The sequence below is a fragment of the Vanacampus margaritifer genome, chromosome 9 (genome assembly GCF_051991255.1).
Source record: "Vanacampus margaritifer isolate UIUO_Vmar chromosome 9, RoL_Vmar_1.0, whole genome shotgun sequence".
NCBI classification, from domain to species: Eukaryota; Metazoa; Chordata; class Actinopteri; order Syngnathiformes; family Syngnathidae; genus Vanacampus; species Vanacampus margaritifer.
This window is the reverse complement of record NC_135440.1, coordinates 5988503-6010644: the sequence shown is the minus strand read 5'-3', so window position 1 is coordinate 6010644 and position 22142 is coordinate 5988503.

Genomic DNA, 22142 nt, shown 5'->3' with positions numbered 1-22142 from the left:
GTTATGTCTTAACACTGAGCGTATGGTTGAATGCTCGTACGGTACTGTGGAACCTCCTAAGTCAAGCGCCCCTGACGTCATAGAGTTCATCCTCCTCACAAAAATGTGTAAAAAATATGCCTCTAAACAGTGATTGATCTATTTTTAGTTATATATCTTATTCATTTATACTTGGATTAAATCTCAAGAAACATTGAGGGTTCTAATTTGGTAGATTGACGTAAGAATGAGTGCAATTTCATTTTCTAGTCAAGCATATTTGGGGTCGAGTTGCGCCTCCCTGGGCCTTCCGGCTGCGCCTAGTGTAAAGATGGGCGCATTTCAATTTTCGTGCCGTGGCAAATGTTTTTTCGACGTGCGATGCCTTGCTGGGTGTTTCCTCAGTGCATATAGCAATTGGTGACAAAAAGCAAACTAAAATTTAGACTCGCAAAAGCAAGGTCTATCTAGTGGTGAGGGTGGCATAATGCAATTTTGGTGGATTCGATTTAGGCGCAGGCAGACGGATTCGACGCTCTGTGGACTTTGTGGTTGATGTCATTTATTTAATTTGTAAATATGACAACAGTATGGGACAATCCCTCTGAATCATTGTAGAAATCAATTAATTGAACAAATTGTAATCATTATCATCATAATAGCACCGCCCTGACCGCCTGGCACAACTGTTGTGGCGATGATTACACATGGACGCACGGTCATAAGTGCAATTAAGGCAGTCTCTAATTGCTAATGTGTGGTTGACTACATTACCTGCAAAGACAGAGCTTGCCGTTTACCTGCCAATGTCATGGACGCCAGTGAGTCTCTTTCTATTTCTGCAATATCAAGCACAGTGTAGTCCGGCATACTGTGCTCCGACTGACCTAATGTTGATGCAAATGAGGAATGGCGCTTTCACTAAACTTTTTAACAACTGTTAAAATTGGTGAGCCAAGCCATCCTTTGAAACCTTACTTTTAAAACCTGAGGTTACACATTCTGACAGATGAATTTTTCAACTCAATTTTGAAGCGTTTGTTCAAAATTGTGCACTCGTATGGAAGCCAAACCCTCATTTAAAACGTAATGTGAAATTTTCAACAATATTGATTGGCTAGGTAAAGGCTGCGGTCCACCCAATTCTACCTGTGCAAAGTCTACAGAAAGACAAAAAAAGAAAAAAGAAAACGCTACCCATGCGCACAGTTAGAATACGCTTTGCGCTAGACTTAAGATTGGAATGAAAACAGGGCCGTTAGAGTACAGTCTGCCCTAATTTTAAGTGAAAAATCGTCGCTGCTATGTGAAAAACACTTATGTCCATTGTTGTCAATTTTTTTTTACATTTTTATGTTTTTGGGATGAAACTGAATGCAGACATCCCAAAAACGTAAAAATGTGTGGGGAAAAAAAGACAAAAATGGACATCCTAATTATGTTTCATGTTTGTCATCACTGGTATTTTTGTGGTGACAAAAGCAAACAAACAAAAAATATGAGAGTTAATATTAAATGCCCAGTCAGGTAAAATTGTGGGATTTGCTGAAGTCACAGTTACATGGAAATTTTACATGTTTATTTTTTTCCTATGTTTTTTGTTGTTTTGCATATCATCACTGTTATGTCAAAAACACTTATGTCCATTTTTGTCTTTTTCCCCCCACATTTTTGGGATGTCTGCATTCAGTTTCATCCCAAAAACATTTTAAAAAAAATGTTTTAAAGAGAGACAAAAATGGACATACGTGTTTGATTATGTTTGATGATTAGGACCAAAAGACACTTTAAAAAAACAATTGATTTGAAACCTTTACATTAAAGGAAAATGTTATTCTCTTTCCTGGCTGCTGAGTAGCAATTTAGCTAAGGCACAATTTATGTACGATTTCTTCATTTCCTATGGCAAACATTTGTTCAAAAGCCAAACATTAATCAGCATCCTCGATCAGATTATGCTCAACCTAAGAGGTTACACTCTATTCATATTTATATTTATATTAATGAAACAATCAAACAATTCAACCCACACCCATATATTTGGATTCTCATGGGACCATTTGAGGTAAGCGGACTGCAAGTGTTAACTAATGCACAAAAGAAAACATTTCACAGAAACATAGGCCTGACCTCTCCATGCTGATTAAGCGGCGGTAAAGCTGTCGAGTGTTGCCTGCATGGTCTCGACAGCTTTTGGAGGCCACGTCCGAATCCCTCAAGTGAGTCACAAGGGCCTTGGGGCGAAAACCTCCAACCAGGCAGGCAGACAGACATCTACTCTGGAGGCCAGCATACACTGACACTGCAACAAAGGTGTGGAGCCAAGCAAAACTTAATTAATAGCTCTAATTATACATTTATGGCTAATTATTCTTAGAATACATAGATGTTCGTAATTTGTTGTTTTTCCTTATGGAGCCAAATAACCTATAAATGTTGAACACAACGTAGAAAAAAATATGACAATAGCACCTAATGAACAAAGCCCTCTGTTCTTCTCATTGTGCTATCTGATCAATTTATTTCTGTTCTTCAACAGCTCTAATCTTACTCCCACTCCCTCCTGTGTTGTGCCGAGAAACATTTTTGCACTTCAGAGATAAAAATCACAGTCTCCTCATCCACTCGTCTTCTTTTGTCTCCGTTTCACACAACATGGAGATAACACACCCACGTGTGACAAGTCCACCCACATTCATCAAACTTCACTTTGCGAGCCATAGAAAACAAAGGGATGACTCTTTCATGGGAAAGCGGACCAGAGAGCAGTCATTGCTTTCCAAGAGGCTAAACAGCTTGAGACTGAGTGCACGTCATTTGGCACAGAAAATGTACGGATGTTCTCGTAACCACTTGTGACATTTACTATAAGTCAACATAGTATGTGTTTACATTAGAAATATACAGTTTGCCTTTACATTAAACAAAATTGTTAGTCATGATTATTTGTATTCATTTTACATTCACAAAAATCCAATTCAATATAATACAAGACCTGCAAGTGCCTATACCATTAGTACTTATGATACATAAAAAAACAAAAAAACAAATACAGATATTTTTTTTAATTACATATATATATATATACCAACTACAGCAAATTTCCTTAAAATTTAATTAAATCAATGGCAATTATATTGTCATTTCAATTTGTTAATAAAATTCATATTGCATTGAGCACACAATAAAATTAATATTTAAAAAAAATCGATAAATAAAATGAAACAAATAATCCAGTGGCCAAAAAAAAGTCCCAATGAAAATATGTAATTGTACAACTTCTTTTTAAGAAATACAGTGAAGTGCAAATAATTAAATTCAACAAAACAGGGCTTCAAGTAATTTAGTAATCTACCATGTTAAGAATTCCTCAAGCTCTTTAGTGTGTGATGTTTAATTATATCTAGTTTTGAAATCATGCTTTTAATTTGGAAGGCTGCTCTGTATTTTCGTTTTCACGTTCTCTGTTTATTCCAAATATAGTGTAGTATTTATAAGAGCGATAATTAGCGTCTGTGAGGGCTGTAAACAGCACGGTTCAATTTTTAGCACTGCAGCAGTAGACGAGGCAAACACGGCGAAGTTACATGAGCTGCAAACATATATAACATACATTAAACCACAGATATAGGTGGTATTACTCACAACAAGAGGACTTACTTATTCTCAGTAACGCACACCGAAATGGCGCTGCCGGAAGTAATGAAATGATCAAGTGTTACCTCATTAGGAGACAGACAGGAAATGAACGAGACGGAACAAAACTTTTGTTCCCCCTAGTTTTTCTGATGGCCACAAGAGGATAGGATCAGTATCGATATCCATTGCGAGTACTGATACCATGAAATGTGGCTAGTATTGGCCCGATATGAATACCTGGTATCGGTACTCGCCCATCCCTAAAAAAACAAAAAAAGTGGTATAGATTATATAGCCAGTGAATCTCTATTACACCAAATCTTGCTTTTTCCATATGATGTCATGTGTCCTCTTATTTATTTTTGTAATAATATGATCAGCCAAACCTGTCAAGCGTGCTTGCTTTGTTGTTCAGTAGTTCAGTGTATGTGTGTGTGTTGGGCGGAGGGGGCTGCATTGTGTGCACCATAGTATTTGGTGAAGGCATTTTTTAAAGAAATATTTATCAAGGGAAAGATAATGTAAAAGCATTTATGTGTTAGACTGCTGATGAGTAACTAATTGATTAAGTCATTGATGATTATGATTAAATAAAAATTCTATGTGATTAATGTGCACCGTCTACACATTTTCCAATTTAAATTGATTTATTTCACAGTTTTTTATTTATTTAGCAGAATTAAGAGAGTTGAAGATAGATGATTAAGAGTAATGGATTAAATGTATTGACATTTTAAGTATCGTTTAAAAGATGCATTACTTTATATGCCAAGGACTTTTAAAGGAGCCTTTGTTCCATTTACCACTATTAAATAATAGTGGTAAATGGCTTAAATAAGCCACATTGACCTTATTCTCATGGGCCACTTCTGCCCGAGCCCTCAGTGAGATGTAGACCCGATTACTTCCAACTTTTTTCCTTTTGGTTCTAGCTGAACATCAATTTCTTACCACACGAGATACATACTTTTTTTGTATAAGAAAAAATTGTGGTTGATAAGAAATATTTATTTTAGACCTAAAATTAGAAAATATTTACAACTCTAGGAAGAAAATAAAATAAGAGATCACTTGACTATAGCAAAAATGGGTATGGGAACTAAAATGGCTCATTTCTTGATCCAAAATACAACAACCTTCATTTAAAATAAGTGACAACAACAGCATGAAAAATTGTCCTTTTTATAAAGATTTTAAGCTCATAACTTCAGGTTGAATAAAAGTACGGATTTAATAACATATTTGTTAGGATTCCAATAGTGAGAGTAAATCAGAGGCCATGATGGGTACAATCCGTACATGTTCTCTTGGATACTGGCAGAAATGTTTCCAACACTGTTAGAATTACTGGATGCCCTCACTTGAGTAAAAACAGTCCCACTTTTGAGTAAATCTCAAGGTAAAGATTCAAGTGACGTACAGAGTGAAACAAAGGCACTAAATGACCCCCTCCAGATGAGGTACATGCAACCTGGCAATACCCAAGAGAGCAAGGAAAAAGGTCAAGGTAAAAGTGGACCAGAGATTTAAAATGTTCATCACAATCACAGCTTGCCATCAGCTATTAAGCGTCCGGCAGCAGACAGCCGCACAAATCCTGCTCTGACTGCCTCTCACAAAACCTCCTTATCTCACCTGTCCACCTGTCCCGCTCACTCGTCCATCTTCTCCAGCGGCAACTATGATTGCATCTTTAGTGTTACTACCCAAGTGACAGCTCTGCTGCAAAAGCAACATAAAGCCAGCCATTAAAAAAGTGTATTTATTATTTCTGAGACACAAGGAGACAGCAAAGAGGATTGCCTCTTGCTTCGACCACGCAAGGATACAATGATGGAGATGATGGTGAAATCAGCAGTTCTGGGAAGAAATATTGGAGGGGAGAGGGCCAATGCAATGGGAGTTTCTTCACTTTTTTTTTTTTTGGCTAGCATATGGATTTAATGTTTAATGTGCTTTAAATAAAAAAAAGGGGGCAAAAGGTAAAAAAGTTAGGAAAGCCTTGATTGTGAAATTCATGCCTCAGAACAATAATATTTTTTCTTTCTTTCTTTCTTTCTTTCTTATAAATATAAATTAGTGCTGTCAAAGTTAAACCAATAACTAATTAAATAATCACAAAAAAATATTGCATTACGGTAATCATGTATTAACGCAGATTAATCACACTATTAATTTTGACTGCAGATAATCCTTTAATTGACAGCGGATGGTTACGTTAAAGGTAGCAGAGGTTGTGTTTGAGCAATAAACATAAACTACATACATTAAAGTAAAACATTTAATAAATGTTTGCGTATGATAGTCAGAATATTTGTCATATCAAACTATCAGGGTCTTTTTTTCCCATTTTAATTGATGTAAGTAATTAAATGATTATCGTGTGCAGTGGATAAATTTTTTTGAAGACTTCCTCATAACATCAAATGTCAAAAAAATGAACACATAAGAGGTGCACTTTAAATTTGGCGGGTAAAATGTTGATAAAAAGCCTTTTTAGTTAAGCGATTAATCGTAATTAATCACAATTCTAAGATGTGATTAATCAGATTAAAAAATTTAATCGTTTGACAGATTTGATATAAATGTAAAAGTAATGCTTTGAGTTCTTGAAAGCACAATGCGAACATGAGTGCTGTTAATTTGAAAGAATTAAGTCAAATGTTCTGTATGTTAATGTCTGTTTTTATTGGTCATCACATGATTTTGTGTAAAAGGCTGCCTCTTCCTCAGAACAATAGTTCAGTGTGGCTGCAAAGCCCTAAAGCATCCTCTGCTACTACTGATGCTATTTGTGTTGTCTTGTTTGGTGCCGGCGGCATAAAGGACTCTCAAGTCAACGGGTGTCGCGTTATTTCCACCAGGCAGCCACCCGTTTCCCAGGCCAACATGCGTCACGCTTATTGACGGACAAAGTTCCACGTGTTTGCGCCGACAACCCTGTCGACTTGCGACTCCCCTTTGCCGTGCTAAGATGCATGGCTACAGAATGAGGTCAAGCCTGCATAATGACCCAAACGAGTCAAGATTCTCTGGATTAGATTATTTCAAACAGTTTTCCCGGCTGGCGTTTTGACAACAAATATCCCCGAGCCAGGCAGTGATGGTCATTCCCTGGCTGCTTCTGACACTGTAAAAACAATGTGTTGATTTGAATTTCACGTTAAAGCGCTCGTCGCGTCCACACGCCTTACGCGCAAAGATATGTCATTCCGGGGGTTAGGCTAATTCCAGCCAGGCCATTTGAGTTGATGTCAGCGGGCGCAGGAGAAAACGCAGCTGACCTCTGATGTCCCGTGCTGCTGGGCTGCGTTAGAGTTGAATGCTCACCAAATTTGCTAAATCTGACTTATTTATTCCCTCCAACGTCGACTTCCTTATGGCGTGTCTCGGAGACGGGGTGCACCGTCCCATGACAGATGAGCCGGCCTCCTTTCCTGCCTCACTAGCAAATGGGCGCTTTAGTGCTCTTTTGATGCAAAACGATGGGAGGCAATGTGAGCGTTTGGCTCAACAATAAAACACATTGCCTCCTCTGTCAGTCTCCTCTTCAGGAAGCATTTGGTGGAAATGTTGTCCTAATCTGCCTTGTCTGTGGCCGCAATTATCAAGCCCACACTATAGCCAGGCCTCTTCTTACATTGTCTCTCCTTTTGTCTTTTGTCTTTTTGTTCTCCTTTCTGTCTTTTGATTTTTGCGGATTGAAGAAGAACAGGCCCGATTGTCTTGCCTGAGGTGAGATTTCATAGGTTTACATATCAAAGTCTATAAATAGATAAGAGCTTTTGAAAGCGAACGTGAGCACGGCAAAAGAAGTGTTTATGTGTGCGTACGCGCACGGGTGTTGATTTGCGCCTGGGAGTTGTATCCGCTTGGCCCGATGCGGATGCGCGTGCGCGCGCGTGTGTGCTAAGACGGAGAGGCTTCCCCCACTTGCGTACACAGCGAAAAGAACCTCCACCAAAACAAAAGGGATTATGCCGTTTCAAGGGTGTTGTGTTTGCTATGTTTATTCACATAGCTCATGGGGCTGCGCAGGACCCGCAATGAATGTCAATGTCAGGGAGTGAAAAGGCTGCAACACAAGATAAATATGATGAACAATAAACACAGATTAAGGCTGAATATGTCACGCTACATCATGGGCACATTCTCATGAGTCTCATGACATTAAGTAACCCTCCAAGTGTTGACATGATCACGTTAAAAAACGATGATGGTTGTTTGCCTGCAGTGCGCTGCCAGAGACAAGACGTTATTTATATGGATAGTTCGGCCAATTCCTGTGTCACACCTGTTTAATCCAGCCCAGGAAGTAGCCGTGCTAGTATGACGAAAACTAACGGAAAAACCTACATTTTAAAAACAATTTCATTGACAAAATAAAATAGAAACGAAAATGGATTAAAAAAAAAAAGAAAAAAAATTGCTCAGCACAAGTGATATCATCTTAATCTTCTTCGTCGACAGCAAGTGGCAAAAATTGGTTTTAAAGGTATTAATTGTACATGACAAATAATGTAAAGTTAGCAAATTCATTCTGGATTAATTATTATCTTTATAATGCTGAAAATGGCTCAATGAGTCAAGTATCCCTAATTAAATGTATTTATTTTGATATTAGCCAGAATAATGACGTTTGAAAGTGTGTCACACAGAAGTGATGTCATCGAGCAGCAGCCAATGAAAAAGCACCTTCAGATGACCTCGCTACGAGGCGACAAATTTGCTTGCTTGGCTTTTGGCTCCAATGGCTCGGCTCGCCTGCTTTTTCATTTAACTCAGCCGAAATGCAGTGCTGGGTAAGAAATTAGTTACTTTTTTCATTTTACCATGGTGTTTATTAAAAACTGCGCACAAGTAATACACTATTTTTAATTTATTTTTTTACGAAAACTTATACTGAAACTATCACTCTAAAACCATTTGGGTCAAAAGTAACCCAATTATGGATCAAAAATGGACCGATTCACTTTATGGGTCAATTTGACCCAACTTTGAGTCAAGAAATGGGTCTTTTAGTGTAAAACAACTCATAAATATTGGCCAGATGCTTTACTTGGGTCAGAAAATTGGGTCATTTTGTTGAAAACAACCCAGAAAGTTAGGTCAAATTGACATAAGTATAGGATCGGTCCATTTTTGACCCATAGTTGGGTTATTTTTGACCCACTGTTTTTAGAGTTTAACTAAAACTAAACATTTTTTAAGTAACTAAAACTAATAAAAACCAACAGAACCACCCTGGAAACTAATTTAAAAGCAAAACTGAAAACAAAATAAAAACTTACTAAAATGAAAATTCCAAAACTATAATAACCCTGGTATGACCACACGAGGCAGAGATGAATGTCTGCTGTTGCTGAATAAACTGATTAGTATTCCGCAGCAGGTGTAGCCTCAATTGCAGGTGCAGCAATCCTGACTATTTATGTGTAGGAAGTACAATAACTACGTAATGATGCCTCAGCAAACCTTTCTTCCCTGCATTTTGCCAGGAAAGAGTAAAAAAAAAAAAAAGTGCACCAATATTGCAACGCATTAGTTACCATTGGAGCCTTAACTTTAAGTTAACCGATTGCTTCCCCCTCCCCTCCCCTCCCCTCCTTTTATTTTTTTTGTATTTCCACATCTAATTACACTTTCATTCATCAATGTTGATTAATAGGTCCTGTGGCATGCCTGCCTCATTTTACTCTCAATTAAGCTGGTTGATGCATGTTCTCATCAAGCAAGATGCATTGGCCTGGTTTACTTGAGGCGCTATTAGTGGACACTGTAATTAGTATCCCAGCACATAGAACTTCCCCCACCTCCTGAGCCCCTCTCCCAAAGCTGCCATCCTTGGCCTCTTTTAATGCCTTCCAAATAATGAAGATAACAGAATAGATGAGGGATGAGCAGTCCGGCCCACGTTTATCATCTTCTTCTTCTAATATTTTTTTCCTTTTAATTTTTAGCTGTGGAATTACGTCTTGTAGAATCACCAAACTCCCGATGTCTCGACAGACTTCTTTTGTGCGCCAAACACTCCAACTACTCCTTGCATATCCCTTATCAGTGGGGAGCTATATGTCTTTATCACATTTCACGCTCAAAGGAGAAGAGGCAGCCAGATATATTTGCCAGTTACTAAATGTAGGGCTTTATCAAAAATATCAGCCTAAGTTGTGCACATTAGCCCTCATGCTCCTTGAGAAGCCACTTTAAAAGAGGACTGATTACACGCTTGTTGCTGTTGTAATACTGTTTTCAGCCCTCCCTTTCTTCTCGCTCAGCCAGCGTTCCCGGAGCGCTCTTCTGCCTCTCATTCCCCACACTTCAAGCGCTCTCTCAAGGGGATGTCAGGAAAGAGCCCAAGTGGGCAGACGGACAAAAAGATGGCTAAAAGAAGGCATAAGATGGAGGGATAGGCAACGGGGGTAATCAAGCCCCCCAAAAAAAGAAGCGTGCAGGCTGTTGCCGCGTGGCTGCTTTGTGCTTCAGATGCTGCAGCTGTGGCCGTGACTCGTCCCCACATCTGCGCAGACAGCTCCCATGGGCCCCTGCGCCGAGCTTGTAAGTGCTAATTGGGACTGTTAGGGTCAGCAATTAGCCGGCTGCTATTGAAGGCTCGTGACAGGCCGGCTTATACAAAGCCATCATTGTTTTAAGACAGAAAGGGAAAGAGCAGAACACAGCGCGGACACGTCGGACGCTCAGACAAGTGGCAGACAAGCGGCAGTGGGAGGCGCACCAACACATCACGCAATGCATGGCTCTGAGGATAACGGTGCTGCAGTATGAGGCAATAAAGATCTTGGGTCAGAACTTAATTGACTGATGCAACACTGTCCAAAAATAAATAACACTTGTTTTCCTTTGCACAATAAAGTTTAGAACTGAAAATTGCTTGTTGTGTGATAAAAGTGCTGCTCCACTGGTTGCTTTATGTGCATCTGACTTGTGCCACAGCAGCTCACTAGAACCCAGTATGTGCTTATTTCCCAAATAATGCAAGTCTTATGAAGGATGTTTGAAACATACGCACTACAGTGGATCCTCTGAAGTGGAACATAAGAATGATGTTCACACGTTGTCAACTTATCAAGACATTTGGGCAAATTCTACACTGCACTTTTAACTTTGTGGGAACAGACTGGAGAAGGCCGTGTTGTGCTCAAACAAACTTCCATGTCGGTTGGATGAGTTTGGTGTCGAACCACTTGACAGTATGGCCTCAACCTCACTAAACATTTGTGGCATTGATGAACTATAGAACAGAGATTGTGATCCAAGTCCTTTCATCCATTGACCTCTCAAACCCATTTTTGGGAAAATGCAAATATTCCCCCAATCAGGTACAAATTGAGTCATGAGATTGAGAAACTGAGTGATGACCTCAAAATTGTGTACAATGTATTCTGAAAGAGTGGGGCGCTCACTCACTGACCTAACAGCATATTTTCCTCTATTACGATACGTAAGTGTGATATTGCTTATGTGGAGTAAACATGTTTTGCCTTGCAAATACATCCGAATGTATTTGCAGATAAATACGTTTGAACATACTGTTTTCCCTGTAATGCCACGGTGTACTGACTTGTGCAAGCGCATGGGAAAAAAACAAAAACACAATTTGGCCTACATTATACCAATACATTCATAAATAAATAAAAAATAACACCAAAAATGCCATATATTTTACCTTTTACCCTAAACAGTATGCATGTTCGAATGTGCAATAGTATGTTTAAACATATTTGCTAGTGCGTTCAAACATATCTGCAAATGTGTTTAAAAGCATTTGTTTGGGCGAGAGGCAATCAAACTTATGAGACGCATGTGTTGTTCCTTGAGCAATTTGCAGCACATTATTGATATTGTAATGTTCCCATTATTAAGCAGCATCTAAACTTCTGTACCACTGAAGAATAGCATAAGATGACAGTATTAAGGTAAAGCTTTAAGGCAACTCAATGCAGTAATTTGCTGTGATTTTCAGCCTGAATGGTTTAATTCTGCTTGCCATCATATCTTAAGAGTGTATCTGTGCTGTTCTAAAGCACTTATAGATCACATCACTCATACCTAACATCGGAGTGAACCTTTTTAATTCACTCGTTCAGTCAAATGAGAAGCAATATGGAGTGCTCGATGCATAAAAGGTAGTAAAGCTATCATATATCCCTCAAGAGGCTCTTAACTTGTGTCTGCTGCATGTGTTTTATGTTATACTGTATTACGCATTTGTGTTAAAGAGAAGGGGGAGATTATGAAGGTTAGTCTAAAGTTGTCACAGTAACAGTTATTTTCTTCATGCTTTTCTAGTTTTACCAATGTGTGTGTGCATGTGTGTGTGTGTTTGTGCATCTGTGTCATGAAAGAGTGTGGGCAGGATGACAGACTGGCACAAGGGGCAGCCTGTAAAGACGCTGACCCTGTTTGGACGTGGGGAGTGGTGTCAGTCCTGCAGCCAGTCAAGCAGAAACATACTGGGATATTTAGGAATGGAGGGTACAGACGGAGAAACCAACACATTTCACCTTTCTTATAGTTAAGTGATGTGTTGTGTGTTTGTGTGTGCATACAACACACACGTCGCTGATTTTATATATAAATATATACATACAAAAGTCACGGTTGGGATCGGATCACGGATTTGAGTCACGGATCAGATCGTTTTTCCGATCAGCAAAAAAAAAGAAAAGATAAATAGTATGTTGCATTAATTTATTTTGTAAAGCGCCTTTTCCCATTAAATAAAACAAAAGTCTATTTAAAATGTCTAGTACAGACGCTCCCCACCTTACGAACGAGTTACGTTCCGGACGATCGTTCGTAAGGTGAATTTGTTCGTAAGTTGCTTCAGTGCTATATTTTGTATTATAATTTATGTTTAAAGCCTATATAAGTATATTGAAGGTTTATATAAGTATGTTTAAGGCTTGTACAAGTAACATGCATTGGTTTGTACTGAAAAAAAACGTAATAAAATGGAGAGAATACGTACAGTATTGTACTGTACTACGTATGTTAGAGAGAGAGAGCGAGACACACACACACAGTATGTACATGTACGTAATAAGATAAATAAAATGAAGTTTAACTTACTTTTGGAAGATGTACTCGATGCTTAAGGAGATGATGGAGGAGGAGGAAGAGGAGGATTTTATATCATGAGAGATTCTTCGTCGTCGCTGGAATCGGCTTCAAAAGTTATTTCCTGCTTCATGGGGACCGGCGTTTCTTCCTCCTCCTCCTCGCCACGTTGCTCAGCCTCCAATGAGCTCTCACAGCGCCAATCATGGGTATTAGCGGCGGAAAGAAGCACTACGCGCAATACAAAATGTAACTTACAGCATTTCTTTCCGAACATTTTTCGACATACTGTACGCGCAGAAATGTTCGTATGTACCGTTGTTCGTAACTCAAATGTTCGTAAGTAGGGGAGCGTCTGTATAGCCATTTAGGATATAGGAACACAACTTTTAAGTGCAATATGAGGCAGAAACATTCTTCTTTTTACATGGTTTATATGTAAAATAAGGTATTAATGGCTTAAAGTTGTGTTCCTCTAATCTAAACAGCTAAGTTTGATATTTTGAGTTATTTTTTAATGGGCAAACGTGTTTTATAAAATAAATAAGACAACGTTCTATTTAGTTTTTCTTTTCTTTTTTAATAATGAAAAGACCTCAACGTGCAATTTAAGGCACATTCCCTTCCTTTAAACATGGAGAGTGAATTACAAAGTAGCCTTGGTCCAGAATATTGAAAAATAATTAAAGTAAACCATATCAGCTGTCAAACTTACTTACCAGGCGGGAGCCGCTTGCTTTGTTCCGTTTCTGCCCACAGCCAACATTTTCAAACCTCTTTCAAGCCTTCAGCCTCAGTGTTATTATAAAACTTGTGCAGGCTTAAATAAAGGCCAGTTTCGAGGAGAGAGAAAAAGACAATAACAGCAAGCACCTCACACTTGAGGGGGACACATGATGCGCACTCGTTGGTCATGCTAACAGGTAGCCATTAGCCACTTACATCAGAGACTTCTGCCGTATTGTACAATGACAGCGTAATTAATTAGAGGTTTCTTAGCGTCCTAAATTAGCGATTGAATATGAGTTCGGGATAGTGTTGTGTTGGTCGCAAGTAAAATATTGTAATGTCTAAAAGGGAAGTCAAGCTAGCCATCACGCCACAACATGGGCAAACTTCAAAGTAAAAGGCTAAGGCTATTTGCATTGCCGTCAATGTATTACTGTATTTGGTCAACTTTATTTTGAAGTTAGGCTTAGCATGTTACGTTGAGTATGTTTCAGCTTCCTTGACAAGTCAGAATGGTATCGACTGTGAATGCGCACATTGTTTTTGTTCTTCCCCCCACCAACCAATCCGCAGATCGGGCATGATCCGAACTGTGTGGCGTGATCCGAACCGACCACGGATCAAAACATTTTTGATAAATTTATGATAATTTTAATCAAGCGATTAGTTGTGATTCATCAAAATTCTAAGATGTGATTAATCTGATTAAAATTGTAATTTTGTGATATATATACACACACACACACACACACACACATACAACATGTGAATGTGCATTGTCTGATGTGGGTAAAAAAGAATAGCATTTTGAGTTTCATATAGGTTATGAATGGTGCTCATGAACCCCTCCTGAATTTTTTTTTTTAAGTCTGTTTGTTTGTTTGTTTGTTTGTTTGTTTGTTTGTTTGTTTGTTTGTTTGTTTTTTGGGTGAAACAGCATGAGGTTTTAAAAAGAGATGCTCCAAATGTAGTCTCTCTCAGTCATGGCTAACGAGCAATTTTGCTTAGGCTTCATCGTTTACGTAGAGCAAGGAGGGAAATTAATCAAAGCGGAGTGTTTTTTTTGTGTGGTTTTTTTCACATGGCTCCCTCTGAGAATAAACATCAATAAGCATTACTTAATACTCTACAACACAACCCCACAGGGTCTCATTTAATTTGCCTGGTAGAGAATGCCTAAAGTGTGACTGTTTTACACAAAATTACATACACTGAAAGTTTGAAGGGGCAGCGAGTTTTCACACCCTTGAGAATGAAATTAAATTAGCTCAAATAAAATGGTAACGGGAAAAAATGGCATGCAGTAAATGCAGCTATTTGCCCTTAAAAGTTAGGTTTGACACCCCAACTTGTTTTGGGTTTCCTGTACCATTGTGTTATGGAAAAGAAAGTGTAAATAGTCTGGGTTCTACATTACACATTCCGCCATCAAGATTTGACAACTCAGTTTGTTCCGAGATTTAAGGAACTGGTCTATGTTCACATCACTGTGAGCTGGCGTGCACGAGCAGAGAAGTAACAGCCATCATAACATGCCACACACACAAGAAATCATCATCACTGTATAATAATTATAGTATAATTATCTGGTTCCTGCTGTGTGTGCGTGCGTGTGTGTGTCTAAATTAACCTGGTAGCATCCAACAGTTTATTTGAAAGCTGATCAATCGTCATTGTCATCTTGCCATACAATGTTTCAATTTTGAATTCATATTCAATCAAGTGTTGTTGGTGGTTTGCGTTTCAAACATTTTAACTTCATATCAAACATGATCAACATGAGTGAATCATATTTGATTGTCTTTCTCAAAGATGACAGAAGAAATCTGCAGACAATTTGGCATTTTGACTTATTAAAAGCAATCAATCACTTTTTTCACATCCTGGTTGAAAGCTGTCAATCACAGCTGTCACATTCTGTTGAAAATGCTGAGTTTTATTGTAAAGGGATTTTTTTTTTACCACATTTGATAAGCTTGATAATTTACTCATTGATATCATCAAGAATAGTGGAAGAAAACAAGTGTATCTGAAGGAAAACATAAAAGAAAAAATTGTATTAATCTCACATTCTGTTTTGGTTTCCTTGAACTGGCTGAACCACACATTTTCTCAACAGACAATACTATAATGCAATGAAGGACCACATTTAGGATTTAGGTTTATTGTCATTATTGATTTGATTGTTTTTTTATTTTCGTAAATAAGCAAACTCCTCTCATCTTAAATCGAAACCTCAGGTCCCTAAATTCATAGAGGAAAAAACTACAAGAACATTTTGAGATTGTGTGAGTTTCCCTGGAGGGTTTTTGTAAAGTTGTGTTCTGAAAAAGGTCCATTACAACAGAAGACAAGGTTGGGTTTGTGTAATGAGTAGTATTCCCTAACACAGTGAACGTGAACAATAGAGTAATGCAAGAGCCTGTCCCTGCTGTGGGAATGCCCTTTCCCAGCATGATAACACAGGAGATGATAACAGAGAAATTATATCCAGGTTTGCTAGAGAACTGCAGGAATTCTGTTCTAAGAGAAAATGACAATACTGTAAGTGGTAAAACGATTAAGGTCAATTTAGTTTTTTTGCCCATATGTGACGCGTCCGATGCTATGTGAACAGCACAATTCCTTTTTTTCAAATCTGACCCAGGCCTCTTCCGTATGTGGATATAAATTGGATATGCATCCGATGTGACGTTGTGCTCATCCAACCTTTACATCATCAAAAGCCAGTGCTTCAGAGACTACTCACATTCATCCTTGCATCTGCAAAGTTGTGAAGACTCAGAAACAATGTTAAATTTATATTTCACTTTAATTTATCACACTTGAAAAATAAAGGGCGTTATTTTCGTGCCCAGCACAAGTATAGGACAAAGCACAGTCTAACTGAGCACATGACTTGAGTTATCTTTCTTTTAATATTTTGTTGGACTCACACAAATAGAAGAGGGCGTTTGCGACGTTGTCGGCGGGAATGCAACCGACTCTCAGCCAATCGAAGTGTCTCCCCACATTAAACAAATCAGTAAATTTTATTGTTTTAATAAGCTGCCATTGTGTAGCCCTGCTATGTCATTGTAATAAGAAAAGAAAATTGGGGGTGGGGGGAATGAAAAATTAATTATATAAAAATGACATATCTACATATATTAACTCATTCACTGCCATTGAGGTCTAAACGTAAAATATTCATTTTAACTATTTCTATTAGTTTAACATTTTTCCCACTTTTGTTAACAACAGTATGAAAACCTAGACATTTTTTTAATAATCTTTTTTTGTTGTTGGAAAAAAAAAAAAGATAATTAAAAATAAGGGCATCAGGTGATTTTTTTTTTTAACTAATTGCATGACTTCAATAGTTAACTTACGATTAATCACAAGTTTTATATCTGTTCTAAATGTACAATAAAAAAAATTCTAGGTTTTCATACTCGTGTTAACAAAAGTGGAAAAAAATGTTAAAAATGTTAAACTAATAGAAATAGTTCAAATGAATTTTTGACGACTATAGCCGTCATTGGCAGTGAGTTAACAATAAACCTTGCCGTTTATTCGGGAGGTCGTGAGTTGGGAAAAAAAATAGCACCAAACAACCACCTCTGGTCCGCATTTGTGGACCACGCCAACATTTGTATGTGTAAGATAAATTTATTGTATTAATGTCAATTTGTTACACAGAGTACAACCTCTTATATCTCAAGGCCCTTCAGGTTTATACAAACTATACTAAAACAACTACTAAAAAATCTAGTGGATAGTATGCATCTGAAGTCTCACAAAAGTTTGAAATTCGAACTGCCATCATTCTGGACATCACAAAGGACCACGGTTGAGTGTCAGCATCAAAGGATTCACTCTGTTTGCTTGATCTTTTTGTGGCAGCTTATTGGCCACACTCAATCCCGTTGAAAGGGCCAGCCTCTTTGCAAAAGTGTTAGAAGTATATTAGAGAGTACACCAGAAGTTACCTGGAGTAAACAGACTCACATTTCAATCATCACTATCAAACTGTATAGAAATGTACACTATTAGAGTGTTTTGTTGTCATTAGGGCTTACAGTGCTGAATTAATTTTTACATTTTTAAAAAAAAATGTCATTGTGGAACAAGCTGCATTGACATTGTTGAAGGTTGTATTGAAAAATAAAACACAGAGATTTAAAAAAACAAACACTATTTTCTTCATTATTATGTCTTTTTCACATTGCCAATCTGCTGTTTTTTTTTACACTCTTTTATTTCGAGTGTCACAGGTTTTCAGCTTCAACTCTGTGGTTTTCATTTTCAGTTCTCTTTTTGTCAGGTTCAACTTATTGGCAGTGTTTTAATGCGGAGGGGAGGGGGCAGGGTTGGGGCGGAGCTTTGAGCGCGAGAACGCCTTCCAGCATTTCAGGAGAGGAGAGAGGACAGCGCGGCCTATGATAGGCAATACCTGAATTGACTGTGGCAGATAGTCAGAGACTCATGGATACAAGTTCACCAGTTTTTTGTTTTTTTTCAATACCAGATCTTATTGTCAGTGTTGTGGCTCCATAGATTACCCTCCTGCCCAACTTCCACTATACAAAACACCTATGTGTTATTTTCTTTTAAAACTGACCTTCTATTTACGGTCTTTTGTATACCTTAATCTCTGCTTTCACAGGTGGCAGTGGCAGTTTGCACATTCCCATCTTGTATATAGTAATCGTATCAACTGCAGTTGAAATTATGCTCAAAATACGAAAAAATATGCCACAAATAAATGTTGGTTATGAAAGTGGAGTCAAGTGTTTTTCTATGTTAAATATGTTTACAAAGTATGTCCGTCAGTAGGTTCAAAGCAGCTGTGTCAGCACGCTTCCTGCCTGCAGAGGAGACTTTGATCATCACACAGCTTGCAGTCTTCACAAGCTGCTCAGTCACTCACCCTGACCTATGACCTCTAGAAGACCGGACCTACGTAGTGTGCTCCTTTCGTGATTGTACTTATTTTTCAAATACTATTAAGTGATCCAAACAAGGTTAATATTTCTGCGCTCAATGCACACTCCAAATGAAATTTATACGCTCCTCACTATTTCTATCCATCTCAGCTGATGCTGTGTGAACAATTTTACCTCCCAGCCTTGCATGTTTGCTGGATATTCCGCTGCAGCTCACACAGCTGCGTGCAACAAGCGAATACACACTCACTAACACTTCCACACTCAGACTAATTCCAAGAAAAGCACATGTTCATTTATGGATGATATTGTAGAGCATTCACAGCAAATTACAATTCCACAAGTTATAATCATTGGAGGAAAGTGACATTGTTCACAAGACAGTAGGCACACCGCTAAAACGCACACGCACACACACTCCCCCTCTCGCACATAATCGCACAGAAGCCACACATCACAGTGACACAGACACACCTCCTCGCTACGTCTCGGTATCGATCTCCCTTCCGATCTAAATGACCCTGTTAACCATCCCCTTAGCCCTCCCCACCTTTCCTTTTTACCACTTTGAGCCCTACTTAGCAGCCACACTAACCCCCCACACGTACCCATCCACCCCGCCACCTTACTCCTCTTAGTTTCAAATGGCCCAGTGCGAAATAACTCACATCAGTACAAGAGGGATGAGGTCATTAGAACACGTGACGCCCTCTTGAAACAGCAAGCATGATTGAAAAATCAATTTTGATGTCTTTTTTTCTCCTTCTCTCTCCTCTCCTCTCATCTTGTCTCTGTTTGCATTTCTCTTCAAAACGTCACCAATAAGATTTCCTGCGTGGAAAGACCTAAAACTACTAGTGCAATTTCTGGAGAAATTGTGTGGGAATGTTGAACGCTGAATGCTAATACCTGAATGCTAAGATTTAAATGAAGTAAATTGAAAGATAAATTATTTGATAACTACAAATTATTAAGTGTAGTTAAATTAAAAAATTGTAAAAAGAAACCTTGAACTGCAATCATTGAAAATTAATTGGGAAAAGTTGATATTTAATGTTAAATTGCAAATTGCGAATGTGAATACTGTAAATAATGTGGAATCAGTCAATATAGGCCCCAGCAGGTGTGAATTTTTGAAGCAAGTTGAAATTTGAATGGTGTAAATCGGATGTATTATGTAGGAGTTATTTCACGGCAAAAAAGTGAGCGGAGTAATATGTGCCTGGAATAATAGAGGTTGGAAACGACATAAGCGGGAATGCTGTTTATGTTTAGCATTCCAACAATTAGATTGACATTCCCTGTACTTCAAATAGCTTTCTAGCAGTCATATACTTCATCTTCTAGCTCCGGATTATTTTTAACAAACATGCACCAAGAATAAATTCCAGCAAGTCTAAAATCCGAATCTGGATTACAAACTACGATGTCAGACTCGAGTGATATTGTGTTAACATGTTATCATACATAGCACATAAGACGTCTTTTCAGTAATATTTTAGGCAGGCTCATTACTTGGAGCTTGCAGATAGGACTGCAGTCTTTTGGGAGAGCAGCAGGGGCTTTTGACTGATTTTTGAGTGTTTTTGATCTTTTTAGCGGATCGCTCCAGGTTAGCTCCTCCGCTCACCTCACATCTCCCATCCATTAAAGCAGAGTCATTTCCAAGCGTGTTCTTATTAAACGGCTCCTGTGTTTTTTAGGTTGAATATTTTCTCATTCGAAACCCAAGGACAGGGCCTGCCTACGGCGAGAAGAGAGCGAGAGAGAGAGATTGAGAGTGAGAGGAAAGCGGCTGTTTTTTTCCCTTCTCTCTCTCTTTACCAGCCGTCAACCTTGTTGGATTCCGTGTAACTTTCATTAGAGAGGGAGATTTAGTGCACTTGAAAAGACAGATGAAAGAGTTAGAGGCTAATTATCAGGAAATTGAAAAAAGATAGATGTACTGCAGCGACTACAATTAGTGAAGCACGGAATATCAAAGACTTATCAAGAGCAAGTGAAAAAGCTGCCTTGAAGAGCAAGCACAATTAAGGCATCTGCAGCCCGTGTGAAATAAGAGCGGGAGAAAATGAGGAATGAAAATATGCAGTCTTCAACGGAGAGACTTTTTCTCCCCACAATTCATCTTTTGAGATGACACTAAATTGATGAGCTACAGGCCTGGTGTGCTCCCTTTCCTCAATCATCATCGTCTCTCACCTCACTTACATCTTGTGTTTTATTTGCACACATCTTAAGCACACAAATACACAAAAACAAACACACAACAGTGGATAAAGGGGATGAGGGTGATGGTCTGGCCTCTACTCTGACGGCACTTTGTATGCTTCATTGCCTCACAAATTTGCACTGACGAACCCTTGCAGGTCACATATGATCACAAATAGGCTACTTTACAAGGGTGTGTTTATGCGTGCATGTTTCTCAGTTTCTCATAAAGTCCTGCATTGCTGTCCTAATGGTCAAATAAACCTACATGTTCATGCTTTGTTATATTTCTTTCACAGTACATTAACTTTACAATTCATTTCTATTGCTATCTTAACTATCTTACTATGCCTAACATAGTTTTGGAATTTAGGTTGGAAGCAGGGTTATAATAGTTTTATAATTTTCATTAGTTAGTTTTTATTTTGTTTAGAGTTTTTTTCCATTTTATTTTTTAAAAATTTAGCTAGTTTTAATTAGTTTTTAGAGCGAATTTGTTGATTTTAATTTGTTTTTTTTCCTCAAAAATACTTAATACATTAGTTTTAGTATTGGTTTTAGTTTTTTTTAATTGCATGGGGTTTCTTGTGTGCAGGATTTAAAATAAACCATCAGAGTAAGTATTATGTAGTAAAAACTCAAAAATATTAGATTAACAACTCAGATACAGGTGCTGTATAAAAATCTGTGCAGACTTAGAAGTACAGTAAGTGCAGTCTATAATATCGCTGGATGCATCACAACTCTAATTTCCCAAACTAAGATGGTCTTGCTTTGCAACCCTTGTTTGCCAAGTTGCAACTTCTAAAATTGATTTGTGGCTTGAATTCCTGTTGATGTTTTCACACAGATAAAACAACAAGCCACTGGCCCACTTGCTGTTAGCTATGAGCCAGTCAAACTGTCTATTATTATTACAGTATTTTTATTTCATTAAAAAAAGAAAAAAATATTATACATATGTATATATATTATTTTAGTTTCTGTTTTTTCATTAATTCTCATTAACTATAACACCCTTGGTTGGAAGCCAAAGTACCTAACATTACTTTACATAACGTGCATGGTGGAGGCCTAGCCAAATTTACCATCTGTTGGTTCTCCCGCTTCCTAATCCCTCACTTCTTTCCTTCTTTTTTTATTTTTATTTACAATGTGACTATTGTCTGGCTTCTTACTGAAACAATAGCTTTTTACTTACTAAAGGAGGTTTCAGTTAAGGCAAGCCATCCTCATGGCGCATTTGTTACCAGAGATCTTCAGGGATAGAGCAGTCTTTTGTCGAGGGGGCTGCCTTTTTGCCATTAGTAGAATGATATAAAACATGACAAAACAGTGTCTCTGTGAAGCCGGGTGTTAGACGGGGCTATTCTCTCCGGGACTGATATGTAGGGCAAGAGAAGAGCAAGGGGAGGAGGAGGAGGAGGGGGGGAACATGAACGAGGCTCAGCTGAGAGCTAGGGGGCGCACTAGTACGTTCAGGCCACACTGGTAGCCTGCATTCCCTCAAACAGAATTGAGTTCCCCATTGGCATGCCGATACACTTACCAAATACACCAGTGTTCTTTTTGTAC